The sequence below is a fragment of the Gaeumannomyces tritici genome, assembly GCF_000145635.1.
Source record: "Gaeumannomyces tritici R3-111a-1 unplaced genomic scaffold supercont2.1, whole genome shotgun sequence".
Lineage (NCBI taxonomy): Eukaryota > Fungi > Ascomycota > Sordariomycetes > Magnaporthales > Magnaporthaceae > Gaeumannomyces > Gaeumannomyces tritici.
Window position 1 is genome coordinate 5,456,987 of NW_008804545.1, and position 6,211 is coordinate 5,463,197.

Genomic DNA, 6,211 nt, shown 5'->3' on the forward strand with positions numbered 1-6,211 from the left:
TAAACTGGCAAATTTAAAGCAAAAAAAAANAAAAAAAAAAAAAGTTAGTAAATAACCAGGCATGGATTGCCCGGTTAACTGCTAAAGTCGCACCGGGGGTCGAACCCAAAACTTCCCGCTACGAAAGCAAACGCGTTACCATTGCGCTATACGACCAAAAAAAGTTATTAAAAAAGTTATAACTTACCCGGTTAAAAAAGGGCTAACGGGTTAAGGTTAAAATTAACTTTTAACGCGGTTCAATTAAGAAATAAAGGAAAGAAATCGGGTTAAAAGGAGGAAAAGGGACTAATCGCTACCAAAACAACCTTTTCCCGTTCCGCTCGTTTTATTTATTCCAACTTTTCCACAATTTTAATACCCCGAAACAACGCCCGCAGCTGCTTTTTAAGCCAAAGGTTTTTTTGCTTGCAAAAACGCTCGAAACGGTTGTTTAAAGCACAACGTTTAACTTTAATAGCTTGCATTTCGGCCTTAATTTTTTGGTATTAAAAACCGATAAAACGCAGCTATTTAAGTAAAAAACTTAAAATGTTGCAACCAAAACGGTTGCAAGCGAAACACTTTACGCAACGAAAAAAATCCTACAAAAGGGCGGGGCGAATATTTTTTTTAAAAACGTTCCGATAAAAAAAGCAAAAATTTATATTTATAGCTAATGCAAAAATTAAAGCAAAAAGGTTTTTGCGCCAAAAGGTTAAGCGCGCAAAGCGTTTTTGTATTTAATTTAACATTATTAAAAAAAAAACGGTTAAATAGTAAGGAAAAATAATACTTACAACTAACAATGGGAGGAATGGATATAAGCAAGCCAAAAAGGCTTGGCCAATAAAAAGGAAATTTAATGTTACGACCAATAATTACCCGGCCAAAATTGGAAGCTAAAAAAGCGAAAGGAAAGCACGCGCTTACCCTTTACTACAAAAAAGCTTAAATAAGCCGTTTGTAATTTATTAATAAGGTTACAAGTCCTCGTGGCGCAGTGGTTCAGCGCTGGGAGGTCCTTTTTGGAGGACGCAGGTTCGACTCCTGCCGGGGACACCGGGTTTTTTGTTTCGCACGTGCAAAAAAGCGATTTATTAAGCCCTAAACCGTTCCGACGTTTTTCCGAACAGTTGGTCCCTACAACAAAGAAAGCCCACAGCAACAAAAGACTTTATCCTTATCGACGAGCCCTATGGCACTTACGTGCGACCTCCCTTCGATTCCAGCGAAGCCATTTGCGACCCGTTAGCGGGGTTCCCTACCCCCGAGCCCTGTAACGCACGTGCCGAAGGTTTAAGCAAAAGGCCCCCTTAAAGCACGTGCAGCTTGTAAACGCACAAGTTATAAAGCAAACAAAAAAATAAAGACCTTGGGCCAAAATAAATCCGACCGGCTATCGAAATAGTAGCGCCGGGGTTGCGGCGAGGGATAAAAGTACCGATAGCGACGAAAGCAATTCCGATAACAAAGTCGGCCGATAAAATGATAGCACCAATTAAAAAAAAGGAAAGGACCGCTTTCGAAAAGGCGCGCCTGGCCCGGAAAATAAAAGGAATACGCTTTGGTTGGAAAAGGTAAAATTTAATAATCGACGAATAAATTTTATAATAAAATAAAATATTGTTAATTCGGTCGTTTGGATTTCGCAAATAAAACCCGGATCGTAATGTGCTATTTGGGATTGTAGCGCGTAAGTTGTAGCGCGCTTTTTATGCACGCTCGTGTTCGTGCCTTTTTAATTATTAATGTAATTTTATGTGCAGGATTTTTACTTACGAAAAAAACGCGCAATCGCAAAGCCTTCGAAAGGAAGGGGTTTTTATCCAGCTTTATACCAAATAGCTATCGGCTGGAGGCACGGTTTCTTCCTTTATGTAATTAACCCGATCCGTAGTGCTCCCCATGTGCTATATAGCTCGAACGGGGTAAATAAATTTATATATAATAAGGTTACAAATTATTTAAATAATTTGTAATTTATTAATAAAATTACAAATTACCACTTTGGAAAGCTTGGAAATAGTGTTAAAAGCACGGGCGAAACCGCCCGGCAAAAAACGGGGGGCGTTAAAAAAACGGGCGAAACCGCCCGGCAAAAAAGGAAAAAAAGGGCGCTAGCAACCAACTAAGCACAAACCTTCCCGGAAACATGCCGGCGAGCTACCGGTATCGCGGCCAAAGCATAATAGCAAAGCTAAAAGATAAAGTAAAGCTTAAATTGTACGAAAGCGCTTAAAGCGCGGAAAATTTAAAAAACCAACCCCGCGTGCCTAAAAAGGCACGAAAAAAAGGAAAATTAAAAAAAACAATTTTTGTTAGCAATAACACTTTTGGTAAAAAATTTACGGAAATTTAATAAAGGAAATACCGCATTTGGCCCGTAACCCGGTAATTATTCGTTTTTGTACTAATTAACTTTTTAACATATTATTTTTTTTTTTACCTTTTTTATTTGGGAAATAAGCCCGGGTAATTACCGAAAGGGATTAAGCAAATTTAAAAAGGGCATTTGCGATTTCGCACCGTTTATAATAACGCTTAACGTTACGTTAAGCACGTTAAAAAAAGCCGTTAAGCTATCGGAACAAAATATTAAAAAAGCCCCGCAAATTTCCAACGATTTCGAAAACCTTTCCGTAAAAAAACTGCAAAAAATAAACAATGCGCTGGAAATTTAAAGCAAACGCGCTTGCTTAATCCAGAAAATCCAAAATAAAGGGTTAAAGCATGCGTATAAAAGCTTAAACAAAAATAAAAGAAATACCTTTAAGCAACGGAAAGGTTTTACGTAAAGCAAAGTTACTTTTAAACCTTTTATATTTAAAAAATCGGCAATTTGGCAAAATATCGCCCATTACATTAACAATTACAAATTTATTTTCGAAAGCAAAAGGGAACGTTACGGTAAAAACCGTATAAAGGTCCAAATAACCTTTAGCATTTTTAACCATTATTAACGGGCGCAATAAATAAAATACAAGCAAATGCATTATTTAAATACCGGGGTATCGCTTATTTAAACCAATTTTTTGCGGTAATTTTAAATAAAATCGAAAAACCTTAATTTGCAAATATAGCTAGCAATTAAAAAGCTTGCGGGGGATATCGCTATTAAACAAAAAAATTACAAATCGTTTAAAGCGTTTCGAATTTATTAGGATTTGGTAAAAAACGACCTTTTCGAATTAGCATTTAAATGGATAAAAACGATATTGCTTTTTAACCGGTTTCGCTCTAAAATCCAAAAACGGGTAATATTTAAAAGCTTTTTTTACATTATGGAAAAATTGCAAGTTAAAGCTTTTAAAGCAAAAATAATATTAAAATTGTATAAAGGGATGCCGGGGAATACAAATATTTTAACCTTTAAAAAGCCGGTTATTTGTTTTAAATGCGGGCAATTGGGTTACATTGCTATAGTATGCAAAATACGAACGAATAACCCGGAAACCCCGTTGGCCCTAGCAATTACATAAAAGGCAAAGGGAAAAAAGCCCGAAGTACGGTATTACGGGTGTAAAAAGCTAGGCTATATCCGGCCGGCGTGCTTTAAAAAAAGCAAAATATCGCTATTTAATTCGATACCGCTATTTAGCCATTTAAACATTGGGGCTTAAAAGTGCGCCCCGGCGGCCAAAACGCGTTAAAAAACCAAAGTATATTTACGAATTAACGGTTGCCGGGTAAAGTTAAAAGCGCTGGTTAACAATAAAAGCAACGTTAATTTGCTGCACAGCCATTTTTTGGTAAAAATAAGAAAAATACCGGTGCCAAACGGGGGCTATTTGGCGTAATTCGATACTAAAAAACGCATGCTTACGTTAAAGGTAAAAAAATACAAAATTCGGGTAACGGATAGCTAAAAAATAACCCGAAAATTAATGGTATTTTACGTAATAATGCCCCGGGCCGGGTATAACATTACGTTAAGCATGCTTTGGTTTTAGCAAAAGGATATTAAAATCCGGTTTGGGAATATAAAGTAAAAATTCCCGGTAATTACCAAAAAGGTTAAAATAATTTCGTTGGAAATAGTTAAAAAATTAATCCAATCGGGACAAGCAATAACCGTACTAACGGTTGCACGCCCGAAAACCCCGGAAAATCCCGGGGAAAAATTAAAAACTTTTCCGGAATAAATTAAAAGGATGGTTGCAAAACATGCGCAATTTTATAAATTAAACCTTTTGTTAAAATATATAAGCTAAAATTACGCGATCGAATTGGAAAAAAAAACGATGCCGCTTTACGGAAGCATTTATTTTTTATTTAAAAAGGAATTAAAAACTTTCCGGGGGTATTTTAATAAAATTATAACAAAGGGTTGGATCCGGCATTTAATTAACTTTGTTAACGCCGGGATTTTGTTCGTTTTAAAAAAGGACGGGAAGTTCCGCTTTTGTATCGATTATTGGGGTTTTAATAAAATTACCAAAAAAAACCGGCTAACACTTTCGTTAATTTACGAAATATTTAACCGGGTATTTAAAAGCTAGTACTTTACCAAATTAAATTTAAAAAACGCTTATTACAAAATACGAATTTAATAAAAAAATAAATGGAAAATTGCTTTTCGCTGCAAGTATAAACATTACAAATACTTGGTAATGCTTTTCGGTTTGGCTAACGCTTTAATAACGTTTTAAAGTTTTATTAATATAGCGCTTAAGAAATTAATTAATAGCAATTGCATTGTATATTTAAACGATATCTTTATTTTTTCGAAAATATAAAAAAAGTACCGCGAAGCAATAAAAACGGTGCTAAAACGATTCGAACGGTTTAAATTTTACGTTAGCCCGGCCAAATGCAAATTCGAAACGAACAGTATTAACTTTTTAAGGTTTAAAATAATTAAATTTGGGGTTAAAATCCTGCCGGATAAAATTATTACAATTTTAAAGTAAAAAATATCGAAAAGCGTTAAAAATATTTAAGTATTTTTGGGCTTTACGGAGTATTATTGGAAATTCGTAAAGGGTTACGCGAAAATTACTATGCTTTTAACGGATTTTTTTAGCAAAAACACCGTATTTTACCTAAAAAATGTTGCGAAAAAGGCTTTTTGCAAATTAAAATTGCTATTTACAAAAGCTTTGGTATTAGTGCATTTTAATTTTTCGAAACCGTTATGCGTACGGATTAACGCTTTGGCTTTTGCGATAAAAACGGTGCTATTGCAGCTATAAAACGGCCGGTAGCACCCGGTAACTTACATGTCGAAAAAATTACAACAAAAAAAATTGCGCTATACAATTTTTAATTTAAAATTGATAGCAATTGTAAAAGTTTTCGAAAAGTAACGGCATTATTTAGCTTACTTACAGGAAATTGTTAAAATAATTATTAACCATTTAAACCATATTTATATTTTAACAAAAAAAAGGTAATAAAGCGTTAAACAAAATGGTTCGAAAATTTAGCAAAATATAACTTTACGATTAAATAAAAGCCAAAATACCAAAACTTTGCGGATAATTTGTTAAAACGTTTTTAAAACATACCCGTAAACGGGAAAACCAATATAGCAAAGGAAAAATTCCGAAACGATTTGTTGGTTAAATTTCGAAAAATAATTTACGTAAAAACGATTATTATTAAAAAGGATATTAAAACAATATTAAAGCGCATTTTTAAAGTATAAACAAAAAACGATTTCGTTTAAAGCAATATTTGGAAAAACAAGCCCAACGTTTAAAAAATTAATAACGATTTGCTTAAGCACAAAAAAAAATTTAAATTCCGAATTTAATACCGTTTAAACGGATAATGCTTTAAAAACAATACGATAACTTAACGGGTAATTACAAAGGCATGGCTAAAATTTTAAAAAAGTTTAAACGGCAATTTAAATGGCCGGATATAGCTAAAAACGTACGCAAATACGTACGAACGTATTAAATATACTAGCAAATTGTTAAGGGTTAATCGGTGCAAAGGCGGGTAGTTACCGGGTTACGGGCCGGATGCGGTATTTCCTTTGTTAAGCTTCCGTAAATTTTTTACCAAAAGTGCTATCGCTAACAAAAATTGTTCTTTTTTTAACCTCCTTTTTTTTCGTGCCCTTTCGGGCACCCGGGGTTAATTTTTTAAATCTTTTGCGTTTTAAACGCTTTCGTGCAATTTAAGCTTTACCTTATTTTTTAATTTCGTTATTATACTTTGGCCGCGATACCGGTAATTTGCCGGCATATTTTCGGGGGGTCCGTGCCCGGTTGGTTGTTAG

General features: G+C 34.4%; 2 pseudogenes across 2 annotated transcripts; one reads left to right on the forward strand and one right to left on the reverse strand.

Moving 5' to 3' along the window:
• Positions 1-84: 84 nt before the first annotated feature.
• GGTG_20015 lies at positions 85-156 on the reverse strand (annotated as a pseudogene). The gene has a single exon. The product of its transcript is annotated as a tRNA-OTHER (tRNA).
• An 812-nt stretch (positions 157-968) lies between these two features.
• On the forward strand, positions 969-1,041 carry GGTG_20016 (annotated as a pseudogene). Its single transcript has one exon. The product of its transcript is annotated as a tRNA-OTHER (tRNA).
• The last annotated feature ends 5,170 nt before the right edge of the window (positions 1,042-6,211 follow it).